Genomic DNA, 21,194 nt, shown 5'->3' with positions numbered 1-21,194 from the left:
ACCGGTATTAAAGGTCTCATTTTCAAACTCTACCCTAGTTAGGAAAATTTAAAAACTTAAATTTGGACATGTTTTGCAAAAAGTGTAGGGAAAATGTAAAACGTCTATAACTTTTGCATACGATGTCAGAAAAAAACGTATAATATATCAAAATGTTGACGGCCTACGGCCTGTTTGCAAAATTTTAGAATCCTCAAATTCTAAAAGGAAAAAAAGTTATGCTCAAATTTCAGTTTTTTTTAAATTTTTGTTAAATCTGGTCAAACTATGGTCAAACTACTTATTCAAGAAGTATTAGTGTTACTAAATAATTATTCAAGAATATTAGTGTTACTAAATAATTATTTTAGTTTTTTTGAATTTTGGTCAAATCTGGTCAAACTGTGGTCAAACAATGGTCAAACTAATTATTCAAGAATATTAGTGTTACTAAATAATTATTTCAGCTTTTTTGAATTTTGGTCAAATCTGGTCAAACTGCGGTCAAACTATGGTCAAACTACTTATTCAAGAAATATTAGTGTTACTAAATAATTATTTCAGTTTTTTTGAATTTTGGTCAAATCTGGTCAAACTGTGGTCAAACAATGGTCAAACTAATTATTCAAGAAATATTAGTGTTACTAAATAATTATTTCAGTTTTTTTGAATTCTGGTCAAATCTAGTCAAACTATGGTCAAACTACTTATTCAAGAAATATTAGTGTTACTAAATAATTATTGTTTTTTAAAACAATAGTTTCAAACTCAAACAGTGAAATGTGTGACTTCATGCTCAAGCTAAATTCCTGAGGGTTAATAGAATTGACATCTTACTATTGTGAGGAAAACAACAAGTGCAGACTTGGAAACGAGGGAGAATAGAACCCGGAAGTTAAGCGTGCTCAGGCTGGAGTAGTGAGAGGATGGGTGACCGTCCGGGAAGTTAGATGATTTGGAATGATGAGGGTTAGGGATTAGAGGTTAAATTGAGCAGTGATGAGGGGTGGTGATTAGAGATTAGAGGTTAAAAAAATTCAGAAATTTGAAAATCAAAAAAATTCAGAAAAAAAATTTGAAAAAAAAATCATAAAATTTCCTTTAGTCCCGGTTGGTGTTGGTGGAGCTCCAGGCTGCGGCCACGTGGAACCGGGACTAAAGGGGGAGGCTTTAGTAACAACCCTTTAGTCCCGGTTCCAGAACCAGGACTAAAGGCCCTTATAAACCGGGACAAAAGGCCCTTTTTCTACTAGTGCATCTTGGCAACATATGCCGCTACTCCTATCCATATAATGAAGGATGCTAGCTGGGCCACTACCCAAACCACTCACCTAAACCTAACATCAAAAGCCGGAAGCCCCAGCCGAACCACATACCGGGTCTGGGGCACAATCCGGTCAGACGCACTCGTGTGTCGTCGCAGCCATCTTCCATAGTTCCGTTTTCAGATTATATTGAGGCTTCTACCTTGTCTGGCCACTCTGCCATCGACGTCACCATGACGCCAGACAGCTAACTCCTCCCGCGCGAGTCCATCTCCGCGCATCGGACGCGGAGCCTCCACAGCGCCATGCCGCCGATCTTCGCCGCCATCAATGTGTGAGATGAAGTACCGCTCCACCACGGCAGGTACAAGGTAAGGAAGGGCGAGGTCCCCATCGGAGACACGGCCGGAAGAGGAGCACCGCAGCCACGAGACAGAATCACCTGCCCGGAGCTGCGACGCCGTAGATCAGATGGGCCGCCACCAGGAACCAGACAAGCTCGCCATGCACGCCCAGCATCCCCATGCCCAAGTCGGCGCCTTCAAGAAGGTGACGACGCTGTGGCGCCGCCGCCGCTTAGCCACCGGAGCTAGGGTTTTCACCCAGGCGCAGGGGAAGGGGGGAGGCAGGGGGAAGTTGAGCCTCGGCGCCGCCACCAAGGAGGGAATGGCGTCTGGGACGCCATCGATGCTGTGACCGCCACCGGCGGCCAAGGGTTTCCCCCGGCCAAGCACCCTGCCGCCACCTCCGAACCAGCCACAGCATCAGCAGGCGCGTGCACGCCGGAGATCCAGGCCGGCCGGAGGTCATGCGTCACGAGCGGACCAGAACGCCTCAGATCTGACGAGGGGAGCCCGGGGCCTCCCCGCGCCACGACCAGCGCCCACCGGAACCTCGCTGCCCGCGCAGCCGAGGGGACCCGGCCAACCTCACCGACGAGCACTCCCCGCCGCCGGAGGAGCGCCGTCCTCACCAGCGAGGCCGCCGCCTCAGATCCGGGCCCTCACCACCGAAAGGGAGCGGCCAGAGGCCTCGCCGCCGCCCTCACAGGCAGCCGCGCGGGGGCCCCGGCGACCGCCTCCGGCAGCGGCGAGGAGGGGAAGGGGGAGGTGGCGGCGCGAGGGAACCCTAGGTCGCCCCCGAGTCGCCCTCGGGAGAGCGACGCGGGGGGAGTCGCGGGAGTCGCCAAGCAAAGATCTCGTGCCAGACGGTCCTCTGAAACTGAATCATTCAGTCATACCGTCAGTTTAGTAAATAATTGCTCTGGAAACTGGGATCTCTCATCTTGGTTACCTTTACCTACTGCATTGCAAAACCTGAAACTCAAGCTAGGCTAAAATCTGAAATACTCTGCCCATATGCTCTAGCTGACAGCAAGAATAATGCACAGCAAGCACTATGCCCGATTGTGTCGCGAATGCCGAATCAAGTTCCATCTGAATATAATTTCATTGTGTTTGACTTGTGAAATCGATGCAGATTTGAGCATCGAAGTTTTGTCTGGCCGCAGAGAGATGCCTGGAGTTACATTACAGTACAGGCAATCTCAGGTATGACGAAAACGGGTTTCTTTTGCTTCTGCGGGTCATATTGCTGATATAACTCTGAATCTCCACTGCAGTTGACTGCACCCTCTATCTTGGTCTGAACTGAAAGAAGCAATCCTAATGTTGTATATTTCAAATCAGGTTGTTGTTTGGATCGCAGGGACAATATGTACAGTCACGCTGCCATAGTCCGTTTTCCATCGCACACTACGTTTTGTTTCTGTTCCATTTCAGAATCCCTAGAGCATGTAGATTGTAGAGCAAAGATAGATGATGGACATCTTCACTAAAACGGCTTCGCTTCTTCAAGTTGAATAAATTACTGGATCATTCATACCCTACAACCTGTTGTGGTTACTTTCCTGGGACTCTAAAAACAGTTGCTCTGAAATTAGACCATCCATACCTTCAGCTCAGTAAATAGTTGCTCTGAAACCTGGTATCTGTCTGTTACTTTTACTTACTGCTTAGATGAGGCGCCAAGTCCAACTCTGAAACTGAAACTCTACACACTGCTCTAGCGGACAGCAAGAGATGCTCTAACTGAAACTCTGAAACTGGATTGTGTCGCGAGTGCCTAACCATGTTCATGATGCAGCTCTCATTACAAACTCTTTACTTTTCCTTGTGAAATCGATGCACATGTGCATCCGGTCGTGGAGAGATGTGTGGAGGTGAATTTCGTTTGTCGCCAACCCGGTGGCCGTGGGCAACCAGCTGATGCAGATAGATCCTGAGCGGTCGTGCTCTGAACCTGAAGCTGAAATCGAACTTTGCCACATCTAAAAAATATATCCTGAGCCGTAGCTGATGTTGAGTTATTGTGTTAATGTGCTGTGTGTGCCACCTCAGTATACATCTTCAGCCTGTGAATGCTGCTGCTTGTAGTAGCATGTGTTCTTCTCCTGACACTGCTGGGGTTGTCTTCTGCTCGTGTCCAAATTGGGACCCACAGGGCAGTGTATCACTCACTGACTAATTGATGAGTGGGTGTTGCAAGGTCCCACAAGGCAGTGGAGGATGCATTATCTCATCTTCAGAAGTTGATCATCCATTACAGTGCGCGCAACCTGAGGTACGACAAAACGGGTTTCTTGTGCTTCTGTCGTCATATTGCACTTGATCACACCTTCTATCTTGATCTGCTTGACAACTTATAAATTGCACAAGCATTCCTCTGCATAGTTTGTCCTGATGATACGTTTCAAATCAGGTTGTTGCCAGGATCGTGTGGACAGTATGTACAGTCATGCTGTCGTTATCCGTTTTTCCATCGAGTAAGTTTTCAGTACATTTTGTTTCTGTTCCATTTGAGAATCCTAAACAATTTAGATTGTAGAGCAAAGATAAATGATGGACTGCAAAAAAGAAAGAAAGATAAATGATGGACATCTTCACCAATCACCAGGGCTGATTACTGCTACCTTTCTCTTGTTTTTAACAGCTGACGACTTCAAATTATTCAAGGAGAGCACGGCTTACAAGGATGTAAGATTTCTGCACTTGCATCCATAGAAATTTGGGACTTGGTACATTCTTTTTTGAATGAAGGGGAACTTTCTTTTTCATCGAGAACAAGACAATAATAAATATTAGCAAAAGTTAATAAGTGCTCGGAAAACTTTCTTTACTTTTGGGCAAGTTCAGTTCAGTTATGGGCATCTAAGTTTGATCCGGACATGGAGAGGTATATATATGGAGCTGCATTTCGTCGTCGACCCCGTCCCGTGGGCAATCAGCTGATGTAGATCCCTGAGCCCTTGTGCTCTGAACCTGAACCTCGCTAGCAAACTTCTTGGGCCTGTGAATGCTGTTGTCTAGTCAGTGTTCTCCTGTCACTGCTACTGATAGGGTATCTTCTGCTCGTGTCCAAATTGGGCCCCACGAGTCAGTCTCACTCGCCAATTGACTCGTTTTTTTTTGCGGGGTTCTGACTGACTCAGCATGAGTGGTTGCAAGGTCTCTTCTTGCTCGGTATGAATGGACTGGCTCAGTGTTATTAAAAAAAGGATGTTGTAATGGAAAATAAAATCATTGAGAGGCGAAAGAGAAAGCATACACAGTTAGTAGTACTAGCTAGGATGATGTAAGAAGTTGCTAAAAAAAATGAAATCGTCTTTGAGAGATAAACCACGCATAATCCCGGCATGGCAGAGCGTTCATTGAAGATCCCATGGAGTCAGGATGCACCGTTGCCCATACACTTTGTGAGTCTACAAAGATGATCACCGTGAATATGGGATCCCTTGTTTCTGTGGCACGTCGAATGGATATTTGTCCATGTGCCTTCAATTCTATAGATTATACACACCAGTTCAACCTTGCCGGAGAAAGGCGTTGGATCCGCCTTTCCACTAGTCGCTTGCCCAGATCAACCACAACTAACGTCTCCCGCCCGCCAACACCGCCGTCCGTCGACAAGACAAAACCGTTGATCATGCTTCTGAAGCAATCTTCACAAACTCCACCACGATTTTTGATAACCCTACATTTACCGCCCAAGGGAAGACTTATTTCTTCACAGTGCCGTCGCTGCCATGTAAAACATTGCCTAATAATAGGTCGCTCAAACCCTAACTACAAGCCTACAATGCCATGTGCCTCTCAATTCTGGCACAATGATTCAACCTTGGCGGAGAAAGGCGTCGTCGCAGCGCCGGGGGGGGGGGGGGGGGCTTATCCCTACATTTACCGTCCAAGGGGATACTTATTTCTTCACGACGTCATTGCTCCCACGTAAAACAATGCCTATTGACACGTCGTCTCAAACCCTAACTACAAGCCTACAATGCCGAAGCAGAGAGCGAGTATCCTCTTGCCGCCGAAGTGCAAGCAAAGGGAGAGGGGACTAACGGCCTCACCGAGAGGATTGGGGACGCTGCCTATATGGCATTGCTCGCCGGGAGAGAAGGGAGAACCAACATGTTACAGTAAATCAGGGGCATATCGGTCATTTTATTGTTGCAAGAGGGAAAGAGGAGGGGAGAAAGGCAGAAAGATACAAGTCAAGGAGTGAAAGAAGACTGATCTCTTCTCTTCTCCACCCTTCCGCTTCCTCCTCCTGCCGCCGCCATGCACTAGTAGAAAAAGGGTCAAATGTGAGACACATTAGTCCCGGTTTGCATTTGAGCCGGCACTAATGTGTCCATTAGTGCCGGTTCAAACGGCTAGGCGGGAGGAGATCTTTAGTACCGGTTCAGTGCGAACCTTTAGTACCGGTTCATGCCACAAACTGGTACTAAAGGGACTGGGGCCCGACTAGCCCCTTTAGTACCGGTTCGTGGCATGAACCGGTAGTAAAGATGTTGTGGCAGAGGCTGTTTTTAGTCTCACCTCGCTCCCCTAGCAAGATTTTTACCACCTTAAATATGTTACTTCTCAAACTATCACAAGCACTTGGTCGTCATTGAACTCTATGTGTAGAATTTGTGGTCGCAATATGAGTCTTCACCGGTTTCTAAACCGTTGAGGACTCATATTGACAATTCAGATTGTACACAAAAAGATCATTGATAATCAATGTATTTTTTATGTATATTTTGACAATGTTTACGCCCTCACTCTCTCCACTCACTCGGTCTCCCCCTCAATCCCCCGTGCCGGTCCTCCCCCGCCGGCCGCCCCTCACTCTCTCCACTCACTTTAAAACTGGACGCACTTTGTGTACAAACTGGACAATCTCTTTCGGAGTGTTAGAGTTTCGGACGAGAACTCATCTGTTACACGGCCACTTCAATGTTTTTTAAACTTATTTGAACTCCAGACTATTTTTGCGTTCAGTATGCAGCATTCAAAGCGACGTCATCAATTTCCAGCATGTTCTGACATCATTTGTTGTTTTTCAGTCATTTACCGATTTGTTTAGAGAGCTAAATGACCGTGAAATTGAAAATCACTACAAAATGAACTCTGAAAATGTTGGAACTTGGCATGGTATCATCATTTTGTTGGGAATCGTAGCATAATTTAAAATTTTCCTACGCTCACCAAGATGCATCTATGGAGTATACTAGCTATGAGGGGAAGGGAGTGCATCTACATACCCTTGTAGATCGCGAGCGGAAGCGTTCCAATGAACGTGGATGACGGAGTCGTACTCGCCGTGATCCAAATCACCGATGACCGAGTGCCGAACGGACGGCACCTCCGCGTTCAACACACGTACGGTGCAGCGACGTCTCCTCCTTCTTGATCCAGCAAGGGGGAAGGAGAGGTTGATGGAGATCCAGCAGCACGACGGCGTGGTGGTGGATGTAGCGGGTCTCGGCAGGGCTTCGCCGAGCTTCTGCGAGACGGAGAGGTGTAGCAGGGGAGGAGGGAGGCGCCCAAGGCTGTCTGTTCTTGCCCTCCCTCCCCCCCTTTATATAGGCCCCCTGGGGGGGCGCCGGCCCTGGAGATGGGATCTCAAGGGGGGGCGGCGGCCAAAGGGGGGAAGGGGTTGCCTTGCCCCCCAAGGCAAGTGGGAAGCCCCCCACCCTAGGGTTCCCAACCCTAGGCGCATGGGGGGAGGCCCATGGGGGGCGCCCAGCCCACTAGGGGCTGGTTCCCTTCCCACTTCAGCCCACGGGGCCCTCCGGGATAGGTGGCCCCACCCGGTGGACCCCCGGGACCCTTCCGGTGGTCCCGGTACAATATCGGTAACCCCCGAAACTTTCCCGGTGACCGAAACTTGACTTCCTATATATAATTCTTCACCTCCGGACCATTCCGGAACCTCTCGTGACGTCCGGGATCTCATCCGGGACTCCGAACAACTTTCGGGTTTCCGCATACACATATCTCTACAACCCTAGCGTCACTGAACCTTAAGTGTGTAGACCCTACGGGTTCGGGAGACATGCAGACATGACCGAGACGCCTCTCCGGTCAATAACCAACAGCGGGATCTGGATACCCATGTTGGCTCCCACATGTTCCACGATGATCTCATCGGATGAACCACGGTGTCGAGGATTCAATCAATCCCGTATGCAATTCCCTTTGTCAATCGGTATGTTACTTGCCCGAGATTCGATCGTCGGTATCCCAATACCTTGTTCAATCTCGTTACCGGCAAGTCTCTTTACTCGTACCGCAATGCATGATCCCGTGACTAACGCCTTAGTCACATAGAGCTCATTATGATGATGCATTACCGAGTGGGCCCAGAGATACCTCTCCGTCACACGGAGTGACAAAGCCCAGTCTCGATCCGTGCCAACCGAACAGACACTTTCAGAGATACCCGTAGTGCACCTTTATAGTCACCCAGTTACGTTGTGACGTTTGGCACACCCAAAGCACTCCTACGGTATCCGGGAGTTGCACGATCTCATGGTCTAAGGAAAAGATACTTGACATTGGAAAAGCTCTAGCAAACGAAACTACACGATCTTTTATGCTATGCTTAGGATTGGGTCTTGTCCATCACATCATTCTCCTAATGATGTGATCCCGTTATCAATGACATCCAATGTCCATAGTCGGGAAACCATGACTATCTGTTGATCAACGAGCTAGTCAACTAGAGGCTTACTAGGGACACGTTGTGGTCTATGCATTCACACATGTATTACGATTTCCGGACAATACAATTATAGCATGAATAATAGACGATTATCATGAACAAAGAAATATAATAATAACCATTTATTATTGCCTCTAGGGCATATTTCCAACAGTCTCCCACTTGCACTAGAGTCAATAATCTAGTTACATTGTGATGAATCGAACACCCATTGCGTCCTCGTGTTGATCATGTTTTGCCCTAGGGAGAGGTTTAGTCAACGGATCTGCTACATTCAGGTCCGTATGTACTTTACAAATATCTATGTCTCCATTTTGAACACTTTCACGAATGGAGTTGAAGCGACACTTGATATGCCTGGTCTTCCTGTGAAACCTGGGCTCCTTCGCAAGGGCAATAGCTCCAGTGTTGTCACAGAAGAGAGTCATCAGGCCCGACGCATTGGGAATCACCCCTAGGTCGGTAATGAACTCCTTCATCCAGACTGCTTCCTGTGCTGCCTCCGAGGCTGCCATGTACTCCGCTTCACATGTAGATCCCGCCACGACGCTTTGCTTGCAACTGCACCAGCTTACTGCTCCTCCATTCAAAATATACACGTATCCGGTTTGAGACTTAGAGTCATCCAGATCTGTGTCGAAGCTAGCGTCGACGTAACCCTTTACGACGAGCTCTTCGTCACCTCCATAAACGAGAAACATATCCTTAGTCCTTTTCAGGTACTTCAGGATATTCTTGACCGCTGTCCAGTGTTCCATGCCGGGATTACTTTGGTACTTTCCTACCAAACTTACGGCAAGGTTTACATCAGGTCTGGTACATAGCATGGCATACATAATAGACCCTATGGCCGAGGCATAGGGGATGACACTCATCTTTTCTATATCTTCTGCCGTGGTCGGGCATTGAGCCGTGCTCAATTGCACACCTTGCAATACAGGCAAGAACCCCTTCTTGGACTGATCCATATTGAACTTCTTCAATATCTTGTCAAGGTATGTACTTTGTGAAAGACTAATGAGGCGTCTTGATCTATCTCTATAGATCTTGATGCCTAATATATAAGCAGCTTCTCCAAGGTCCTTCATTGAAAAACACTTATTCAAATAGGCCTTTATACTTTCCAAGAATTCTACATAATTTCCCATCAATAGTATGTCATCCACATATAATATGAGAAATGCTACAGAGCTACCACTCACTTTCTTGTAAACACAGGCTTCTCCATAAGTCTGTGTAAACCCAAACGCTTTGATCATCTCATCAAAGCGAATGTTCCAACTCCGAGATGCTTGCACCAGCCCATAGATTGAGCGCTGGAGCTTGCATACTTTGTTAGCATTCTTAGGATCGACAAAACCTTCCGGCTGCATCATATACAACTCTTCCTTAAGGAAGCCGTTAAGGAATGCCGTTTTGACGTCCATCTGCCATATCTCATAATCATAGTATGCGGCAATTGCTAACATGATTCGGACTGACTTTAGCTTCGCTACGGGTGAGAAAGTCTCATCGTAGTCAACCCCTTGAACTTGTCGATAACCCTTAGCGACAAGTCGAGCCTTATAGATGGTCACATTACCATCTGCGTCCGTCTTCTTCTTAAAGATCCATTTGTTTTCTATGGCTCGCCGCTCATCGGGCAAGTCAGTCAAAGTCCATACTTTGTTTTCATACATGGATTCTATCTCGGATTTCATGGCTTCTAGCCATTTGTCGGAATCCGGGCCCGCCATCGCTTCTTCATAGTTCGAAGGTTCACCGTTGTCTAACAACATGATTTCCAGGACAGGGTTGCCGTACCACTCTGGTGCGGAACGTGTCCTTGTGGACCTACGAAGTTCAGTAACTTGATTCGAAGCTTCATGATCATCATCATTAACTTCCTCCCCAGTCGGTGTAGGCACCACAGGAACATTTTCCCGTGCTGCGCTACTTTCCGGTTCGGAAGGGGTGACTATCACTTCATCAAGTTCCACTTTCCTCCCACTCAATTCTTTCGAGAGAAACTCCTTCTCCAGAAAGGACACGTTCTTGGCAACGAAGATCTTGCCTTCGGATCTGAGGTAGAAGGTATACCCAATGGTTTCCTTAGGGTATCCTATGAAGACGCATTTCTCTGAGTTGGGTTCGAGCTTTTCAGGTTGAAGTTTCTTGACATAAGCATCGCATCCCCAAACTTTTAGAAACGACAGCTTAGGTTTCTTCCCAAACCATAATTCATACGGTGTCGTCTCAACGGATTTCGACGGAGCCCTATTTAAAGTGAACGCGGCAGTCTCTAAAGCATAGCCCCAAAATGAGAGCTGTAAATCGGTAAGAGACATCATAGATCGCACCATATCCAATAGAGTGCGATTACGACGTTCGGACACACCATTTCTCTGAGGTGTTCCAGGCGGCGTGAGTTGTGAAACTATTCCACATTTCCTTAAGTGTGTACCAAATTCGTGACTTAAATATTCTCCACCACGATCTGATCGTAAGAATTTTATTTTCCTGTCACGTTGATTCTCAACTTCACTCTGAAATTCCTTGAACTTTTCAAAGGTTTCAGACTTGTGTTTCATTAGGTAGACATACCCATATCTACTTAAATCATCAGTGAGAGTGAGAACATAACGATATCCTCCACGAGCCTCAACACTCATTGGACCACACACATCGGTATGTATGATTTCCAATAAGTTGGTTGCTCGCTCCATTGTTCCGGAGAACGGAGTCTTGGTCATCTTACCCATGAGGCATGGTTCGCACGTGTCAAATGATTCGTAATCAAGAGACTCCAAAAGTCCATCTGCATGGAGCTTCTTCATGCGCTTGACACCAATGTGACCAAGGCGGCAGTGCCACAAGTATGTGGGACTATCGTTATCAACTTTACATCTTTTGGTATTCACACTATGAACATGTGTAACATCACGTTCGAGATTCATCAAAAATAAACCATTGACCAGCGGGGCATGACCATAAAACATATTTCTCAAATAAATAGAACAACCATTATTCTCGGATTTAAATGAGTAGCCATCTCGAATTAAACTAGATCCAGATACAATGTTCATGCTCAAAGCTGGCACTAAATAACAATTATTGAGGTTTAAAACTAATCCCGTGCGTAGATGCAGATGTAGCGTGCCGACGGCGATCACATCGACCTTGGAACCATTCCCGACGCGCATCGTCACCTCGTCCTTTGCCAGTCTCCGTTTATTCCGTAGTTCCTGTTTTGAGTTACAAATATGAGCAACCGCACCGGTATCAAATACCCAGGAGCTACTACGAGTACTGGTAAGGTACACATCAATTACATGTATATCACATATACCTTTGGTGTTGCCGGCCTTCTTCTTGTCCGCTAAGTATTTGGGGCAGTTCCGCTTCTAGTGACCACTTCCCTTGCAATAAAAGCACTCAGTCTCGGGCTTGGGGTCCATTCTTTGACTTCTTCCCGGTAACTGGTTTACCGGGCCCGGCAACTCCCTTGCCGTCCTTCTTGAAGTTCTTCTTACCCTTGCCCTTCTTGAACTTAGTTGTTTTATTCACCATCAACACTTGATGTTCTTTTCTGATCTCTACCTCAGCTGATTTCAGCATTGAATATACCTCAGGAATGGTCTTTTCCATCCCCTGCATATAGAAGTTCATCACAAAGCTCTTGTAGCTTGGTGGAAGCGACTGGAGGATTCTGTCAATGACCGCGTCATCCGGGAGATTGACTCCCAGCTGAGACAAGCGGTTATGCAACCCAGACATTCTGAGTATGTGCTCACTAACAGAACTGTTCTCCTCCATTTTACAGCTGAAGAAATTGTCGGAGACATCATATCTCTCGACCCGGGCATGAGCTTGGAAAACCAATTTCAGCTCCTCGAACATCTCATATGCTCCATGTTTCTCAAAACGCTTTTGGAGACCCGGTTCTAAGCTGTAAAGCATGCCGCACTGAACGAGGGAGTAATCATCAGCACGTGATTGCCAAGCGTTCATAACGTCTTGGTTCTCAGGGATTGGTGCTTCACCTAGCGGTGCTTCTAAGACATAATCTTTCTTGGCTACTATGAGGATGATCCTCAGGTTCCGGACCCAGTCCGTATAGTTGCTGCCATCATCTTTCAGCTTGGTTTTCTCTAGGAACGCGTTGAAATTGAGGACAATGTTGGCCATTTGATCTACAATACATAGTGTAAAGATTTTAGACTAAGTTCATGATAATTAAGTTCATCTAATCAAATTATTTAATGAACTCCCACTCAGATAGACATCCCTCTAGTCATCTAAGTGATACATGATCCGAGTTAACTAGGCTGTGTCCGATCATCACGTGAGACGGACTAGTCAAGATCGGTGAACATCTCCATGTTGATCGTATCTTCTATACGACTCATGCTCGACCTTTCGGTCCTCCGTGTTCCGAGGCCATGTCTGTACATGCTAGGCTCGTCAAGTTAACCTAAGTGTATTGCACGTGTTCCGAGGCCATGTCTGTACATGCTAGGCTCGTCAACACCCGTTGTATGCGAACGTTAGAATCTATCACACCCGATCATCACGTGGTGCTTCGAAACAACGAACATTCGCAACGGTGCACAGTTAGGGTGAACACTTTCTTGAAATTATTAAAAGGGATCATCTTACTTACTACCGTCGTTCTAAGCAAATAAGATGCAAAAACATGATAAACATCACATGCAATCAAATAGTGACATGATATGGCCAATATCATTATGCTCCTTTGATCTCCATCTTCGGGGCACCATGATCATCTTCGTCACCGGCATGACACCATGATCTCCATCATCATGATCTCCATCATTGTGTCTTCATGAAGTCGTCACGCCAACGATTACTTCTACTTCTATGGCTAACGCGTTTAGCAACAAAGTAAAGTAATTTACATGGCGTTATTCAATGACACGCAGGTCATACAAAATAATAAAGACAACTCCTATGGCTCCTGCCGGTTGTCATACTCATCGACATGCAAGTCGTGATTCCTATTACAAGAATATGATCAATCTCATACATCACATATATCATTCATCACATCTTCTGGCCATATCACATCACATAGCACTTGCTGCAAAAACAAGTTAGACGTCCTCTAGTTGTTGTTGCAAGTTTTTACGTGGTTTGTAGGTTTCTATCAAGAACGTTTCTTACCTACGTATGACCACAACGTGATTTGCCAATTTCTATTTACCCTTCATAAGGACCCTTTTCATCGAGTCCGTTCCGACTAAAGTAGGAGAGACAGACACCCGCTAGCCACCTTATGCAACTAGTGCATGTCAGTCGGTGGAACCTGTCTCACGTAAGCGTACGTGTAAGGTCGGTCCGGGCCGCTTCATCCTACAATGCCGCCGAAACAAGACAAGACTAGTAGCGGCAAGAAGAATTGGCAAACTCAACGCCCACAGCTGCTTTGTGTTCTACTCGTGCATAGTAACTACGCATAGGCCTGGCTCATGATGCCACTGTTGGGAATCGTAGCATAATTTAAAATTTTCCTACGCTCACCAAGATGCATCTATGGAGTATACTAGCTACGAGGGGAAGGGAGTGCATCTACATACCCTTGTAGATCGCGAGCGGAAGCGTTCCAATGAACGTGGATGACGGAGTCGTACTCGCCGTGATCCAAATCACCGATGACCGAGTGCCGAACGGACGGCACCTCCGCGTTCAACACACGTACGGTGCAGCGACGTCTCCTCCTTCTTGATCCAGCAAGGGGGAAGGAGAGGTTGATGGAGATCCAGCAGCACGACGGCGTGGTGGTGGATGTAGCGGGTCTCGGCAGGGCTTCGCCGAGCTTCTGCGAGACGGAGAGGTGTAGCAGGGGAGGAGGAAGGCGCCCAAGGCTGTCTGTTCTTGCCCTCCCTCCCCCCCTTTATATAGGCCCCCTGGGGGGGCGCCGGCCCTGGAGATGGGATCTCAAGGGGGGGCGGCGGCCAAAGGGGGGAAGGGGTTGCCTTGCCCCCCAAGGCAAGTGGGAAGCCCCCCACCCTAGGGTTCCCAACCCTAGGCACATGGGGGGAGGCCCATGGGGGGCGCCCAGCCCACTAGGGGCTGGTTCCCTTCCCACTTCAGCCCACGGGGTCCTCCGGGATAGGTGGCCCCACCCGGTGGACCCCCGGGACCCTTCCGGTGGTCCCGGTACAATACCGGTAACCCCCGAAACTTTCCTGGTGGCCGAAACTTGACTTCCTATATATAATTCTTCACCTCCGGACCATTCCGGAACCTCTCGTGACGTCCGGGATCTCATCCGGGACTCCGAACAACTTTCGGGTTTCCGCATACACATATCTCTACAACCCTAGCGTCACCGAACCTTACGTGTGTAGACCCTACGGGTTCGGGAGACATGCAGACATGACCGAGACGTCTCTCCGATCAATAACCAACAGCGGGATCTGGATACCCATGTTGGCTCCCACATGTTCCACGATGATCTCATCGGATGAACCACGGTGTCGAGGATTCAATCAATCCCGTATGCAATTCCCTTTGTCAATCGGTATGTTACTTGCCCGAGATTCGATCGTCGGTATCCCAATACCTTGTTCAATCTCGTTACCGGCAAGTCTCTTTACTCGTACCGCAATGCATGATCCCGTGACTAACGCCTTAGTCACATAGAGCTCATTATGATGATGCATTACCGAGTGGGCCCAGAGATACCTCTCCGTCACACGGAGTGACAAATCCCAGTCTCGATCCGTGCCAACCGAACAGACACTTTCGGAGATACTCGTAGTGCACCTTTATAGTCACCCAGTTACGTTGTGACGTTTGGCACACCCAAAGCACTCCTACCGTATCCGGGAGTTGCACGATCTCATGGTCTAAGGAAAAGATACTTGACATTGGAAAAGCTCTAGCAAACGAAACTACACGATCTTTTATGCTATGCTTAGGATTGGGTCTTGTCCATCACATCATTCTCCTAATGATGTGATCCCGTTATCAATGACATCCAATGTCCATAGTCAGGAAACCATGACTATCTGTTGATCAACGAGCTAGTCAACTAGAGGCTTACTAGGGACACGTTGTGGTCTATGCATTCACACATGTATTACGATTTCCGGACAATACAATTATAGCATGAATAATAGACGATTATCATGAACAAAGAAATATAATAATAACCATTTATTATTGCCTCTAGGGCATATTTCCAACACATTTCACCCGCATAGCATGTGGAAAAGAGTAGAGAGGGTCACGGCGAAAACTGGACGCACTTCATGTACAAACTGGACAATCTCTTTCGGAGTATCAGGGTTTCGAACGAGAACTCATCTGTTACACGGGCACTTCAATGTTTTTTAAACTTATTTGAACTCCAGACTATTTTTGCGTTCAGTATGCAGCATTCAAAGCGACGTCATCAATTTCCAGCACGTTCTGACATCATTTGCTGTTTTTCAGTCATTTACCGATTTGTTTAGAGAGCTAAATGACCGTGAAATTGAAAATCGCTACAAAATGAACTCTGAAAATGTTGAAACTTGGCATGGTATCATCATTTCACCCGCATAGCATGTGCAAAAGAGTAGAGAGGGTCACGGCGAAATCTGGACGCACTTCGTGTACAAACTGGACAATCTCTTTCGGAGTATCAGGGTTTCGGACGAGAAATCATCTGTTACACGGGCACTTCAATGTTTTTTAAACTTATTTGAACTCCAGACTATTTTTGCGTTCAGTATGCAGCATTCAAAGCGACGTCATCAATTTCCAGCACGTTTTGACATCATTTGCTGTTTTTCAGTCATTTACCGATTTGTTTAGAGAGCTAAATGACCGTGAAATTGAAAATCACTACAAAATAAACTCTGAAAATGTTGGAACTTGGCATGGTATCATCATTTCACCCGCATAGCATGTGCAAAGGAGTAGAGAGGGTCACGGCGAAATCTGGACGCACTTCGTGTACAAACTGGACAATCTCTTTCGGAGTATCAGGGTTTCGGACGAGAACTCATCTGTTACACGAGCACTTCAATGTTTTTAAAACTTATTTGAACTCCAAACTATTTTTGCGTTCAGTATGCAGCATTCAAAGCGACGTCATCAATTTCCAGCACGTTCTGACATCATTTGCTGTTTTTCAGTCATTTACCGATTTGTTTAGAGAGCTAAATGACCGTGAAATTGAAAATCACTACAAAATGAACTCTGAAAATGTTGGAACTTGGCATGGTATCATCATTTCACCCGCATAGCATGTGCAAAAGAGTAGAGAGGGTCACGGCGAAAACTGGACGCACTTCGTGTACAAATTGGATAATCTCTTTCGGAGTATCAGGGTTTCGGACGAGAAAGCAAAAATATTCACAAAGAAACTAAATACAGCAAAAAAAACTACTCCGAAATAAATAGAAGAAAATAAATAAAACAGAAAAGACAAAAACTATATAAAAAACTATATAAAAAATTGTTGGGTGCTGCCTAGTGGGCCTGCCAGACCTAGGGTGTGCAAATTCAGGCCCAGAAGGGCCAGCAGGCTCACAGGGCAGCGCGCCATAGTTAGGCCCTGAAGCCTGCTATATAGAGAAGTTCGAATGAGCAGCCGCGACTGGGTCTATAAACCAGTGCGGCTGCCCTTCGCTCGGCGAGGTGAGACTAAACATTGTGCACCGCCGGTGGCAGCGCACAACCATTAGTACCGGTTGGTGGCTCCAACCGGTATTAATGCGTGGGCCTTTAGTACCGGTTGGTGGCTCCAACTGGTACTAAAGGGGGCCGTTTCCCGCCGCTTGACCTGGCGAAAATTGGCCTTTAGTACCGGTTGGAGCCACCAACCGGTACTAAAGGCCCCTCCTATATATATGGCACTTACAAAAAATTCAGTTTCATCGACCACCACTTCTTCTTCAACTGCTTCGCGCGACATCGCCGCTGCCGCCGCGCCGTCGCCCATCGCGCGCTGCCCTCTCCGCCCCCGCCGCCCGTCGTGGCCGTCTCGCGCCGCCGCCCCCGTCGTCGCCGTCTCGCGTCGCCGTCCCCGTCGTCGCCCCCGGCCCGCCGCCCGTCGTCGCGCCGCCCCCGTCGCGTCGCCGTCTCGCGCCGCCCCGTACGCCGCCCCCCGCTCGTACACACACACAGAGACACACACACATATATTTTTTTACTTATTTTCTGTTTTCTGTTGTTTAGATTAATGTTAGATGAATTACGTAGATAAGAATGTGTTAGAATGTTAATGTTAGATGAATTATATGGAAAAGATGTTAAATATTAATGTTAATTTTAGATGAATTAGCTAGATATTAATTAGGTATATATATATGATATTTGAACTAGTTGAATTAATATAACTAGTTTATTTTTAGTATGAAAACTAATAGAACAAGTTTATTTTTAGTAAGAAAATTTAGGTATATGAGATTATTTGAACTAGTTGAATTAATATACAAGTTTATTTTTAGTAAATGCGGAGTTGAACTAGTTGAATTAGTAGAACTAGTTTATTTTTAGTAAGAAAATTTAGGTATATAAGATTTGATGATCTAATTAAAATATTATTATATATAGCTATTTTATATATTTTAGTAAGAAAATTAATAGAACTAGTTTATTTTTAGTAAATTCTTAGTTGAATTAATAGAACTAGTTTATTTTTAGTAAGAAAATTTAGATATCTAAGATTTGATGATCTAATTAATAGGAAATGTCGTCCGACGACAAAAAAGATTTCATTAAGTGCGACTGTGAAGAACAGCGCGGCCTGTGCGACAGAAATTTCCTTGTTGATGATAGGCGCTTCAGCATCAAGCTGGATGAGACCTTCGAAGTGGATACAGTAAGTCACAACAACAAGTCTTTTTTCGTAATTAAGCATGACTTACATATGCTTCATTTGCTTCAACTTATAATTTTAAATTTTCACTATTCTACTAGCGCATCCCCTGCCATGCAAGAATTTTTGTCTTGGATAAGATAGGTTTCAGTGCTATGGAAACTATGAAGGTAAAGAGAGTTTACCTGAAGACCGAGCATGATTATACTTTTAACGTCAAATTATACAATGCAGACAAGTACACCTATTTTGAATGCAAAACTTGGCAAGCACTATGCAAGGCTTATGCATTTGAGCCTGATATGGTTATCACCTTTGATATTCGTCCGGAAGATGATATTGAAGGTAATAGAGACATCTGGGTCGATGTGCAGACGCCTCCAGTTCTATCATTATGTGAGTTTCTCAACCATATTTATGTCTTTGATATTGTTTATTCAAAAATAGTTGACAACTAATTTCTATTGACAGCTTATTTCCATTCAAGCAAACATGTCCGGCGCTTGGTAGACAAGACCTACTACTATCCCGGAGCTGAACTAAACTGCGAGGAGATAAGTCATTATGTTTCATGGCTTGAGGATCTTCATACTGTCGAGACAAATTTTCTTCCTGCACTTAGAAATGTTAGTACTCAAAACGTGCGACCAATAGTGATCGTATTGAACTACGGCCATTTCTATTTACGAAAGATGGTAAGATTTTTACTATTTATCCTCAGTGCATCTTTTGCATACATTCTTTTTTTTTTGCTAAACTTTCATTGCTAAGTATATTAATTACTATACGATGTTCTTCAATAGGGACTCCCGATGACAGTTGTGCCTCAGTGGATCGAGACTAAAGGTCACATGTCAATGATTAGCTTACGGCCAAGATATCCTACATTGCACATGAGTGCATTCAGAATTTCTAAAAGCAATGAATGCTTAATAGTGAAAGATTGGAGCAAAATTGTTAACAGTCCATGTTGGGGAACGTAGCAGAAATTTAAAATTTTCTACGCATCACCAAGATCAATCTATGGAGTAATCTAGCTACGAGGGGAAGGGGAGTGCATCTACATACCATTGTAGATCGCGATGCGGAAGCGTTGCAAGAACGCGGATGAAGGAGTCGTACTCGTAGCGATTCAGATCGCGGTTGATTCCGATCTAAGCACCGAAGAACGGTGCCTTCGCGTTCAACACACGTGCAGCCCGGTGACGTCTCCCACGCCTTGATCCAGCAAGGAGAGAGGGAGAGGTTGGGGAAGACTCCATCCAGCAGCAGCACGACGGCGTGGTGGTGATGGAGGAGCGTGGCAATCCCGCAGGGCTTCGCCAAGCACCGCGGGAGAGGAGGAGGAAGAGAGGTAGGGCTGCGCCAAGAGAGACCGGAAAACTCATATGTTGGGCAGCCCCAGACCTCAACTATATATAGGGGGGGGAGGGGGCTGCGCCCCCTCTAGGGTTCCCACCCCAAGGGGTGGCGGCCAGCCCTAGATCCCATCTAGGGGGGCGGCCAAGGGGAGGAGAGGGGGCGCCACTAGGGTGGGCCTTAAGGCCCATCTGGACCTAGGGTTTGCCCCCTCCCACTCTCCCATGCGCCTTGGGCCTTGGTGGGGGGGCGCACCAGCCCACCTGGGGCTGGTCCCCTCCCACACTTGGCCCACGCAGCCTTCTGGGGCTGGTGGCCCCACTTGGTGGACCCCCGGGACCCTCCCGGTGGTCCTGGTACATTACCGATATCACCCGAAACTTTTCCGGTGACCAAAACAGGACTTCCCATATATAAATCTTTACCTCCGGACCATTCCGAAACTCCTCGTGACGTCCGGGATCTCATCCGGGACTCCGAACAACATTCGGTAACCACGTATATCTATTCCCTATAACCCTAGCGTCATCGAACCTTAAGTGTGTACACCCTACGGGTTCGGGAACCATGCAGACATGACCGAGATGTTCTCCGGTCAATAACCAACAGCGGGATCTGGATACCCATGTTGGCTCCCACATGTTCCACGATGATCTCATCGGATGAACCACGATGTCGGGGATTCAATCAATCCCGTATTCAATTCCCTTTGTCTATCGGTATGCTACTTGCCCGAGATTCGATCGTCGGTATCCTATACCTTGTTCAATCTCGTTACCGGCAAGTCTCTTTACTCGTTCCGTAACTCACATCATCCCGTGATCAACTCCTTGGTCACATTGTGCACATTATGATGATGTCCTACCGAGTGGGCCCAGAGATACCTCTCTGTTTACACGGAGTGACAAATCCCAGTCTCGATTCGTGCCAACCCAACAGACACTTTCGGAGATACCTGTAGTGCACCTTTATAGCCACCTAGTTACGTTGTGACGTTTGGTGCACCCAAAGCATTCCTACGGTATCCGGGAGTTGCACAATCTCATGGTCTAAGGAAATGATACTTGACATTAGAAAAAACTCTGAGCAAACGAACTACACGATCTTGTGTCAGGCTTAGGATTGGGTCTCGTCCATCACATCATTCTCCTAATGATGTGATCCCGTTATCAACGACATCCAATGTCCATGGTCAGGAAACCGTAACCATCTATTGATCAACGAGCTAGTCAACTAGAGTCTTACTAGGGACATGGTGTTGTCTATGTATCCACACATGTATCTGAGTTTCCTATCAATACAATTCTAGCATGGATAATAAACGATTATCATGAACAAGGAAATATAATAATAACCAATTTATTATTGCCTCTAGGGCATATTTCCAACAGTCTCCCACTTGCACTAGAGTCAATAATCTAGTCCACATCACCATGTGATTAACACTCATAGGTCACATCACCATGTGACCAACATCCAAAGAGTTTACTAGAGTCAACAATCTAGTTCACATCACTATGTGATTAACACTCAATGAGTTCTGGTTTGATCATGTTATGCTTGTGAAAGAGGTTATTAGTCAACGGGTCTGAACCTTTCAGATCCGTGTGTGCTTTACGAATATCTATGTCATCTTGTGGATGCTACCACGCGCTACTTGGAGCCATTTCAAATAACTACTCTACTATACGAATCCGGTCTACTACTCAGAGTCATCCGGATTA

The sequence above is a fragment of the Aegilops tauschii genome, chromosome 4, assembly GCF_002575655.3.
Source record: "Aegilops tauschii subsp. strangulata cultivar AL8/78 chromosome 4, Aet v6.0, whole genome shotgun sequence".
NCBI classification, from domain to species: domain Eukaryota; kingdom Viridiplantae; phylum Streptophyta; class Magnoliopsida; order Poales; family Poaceae; genus Aegilops; species Aegilops tauschii.
This window is presented reverse-complemented; position numbering follows the sequence as displayed.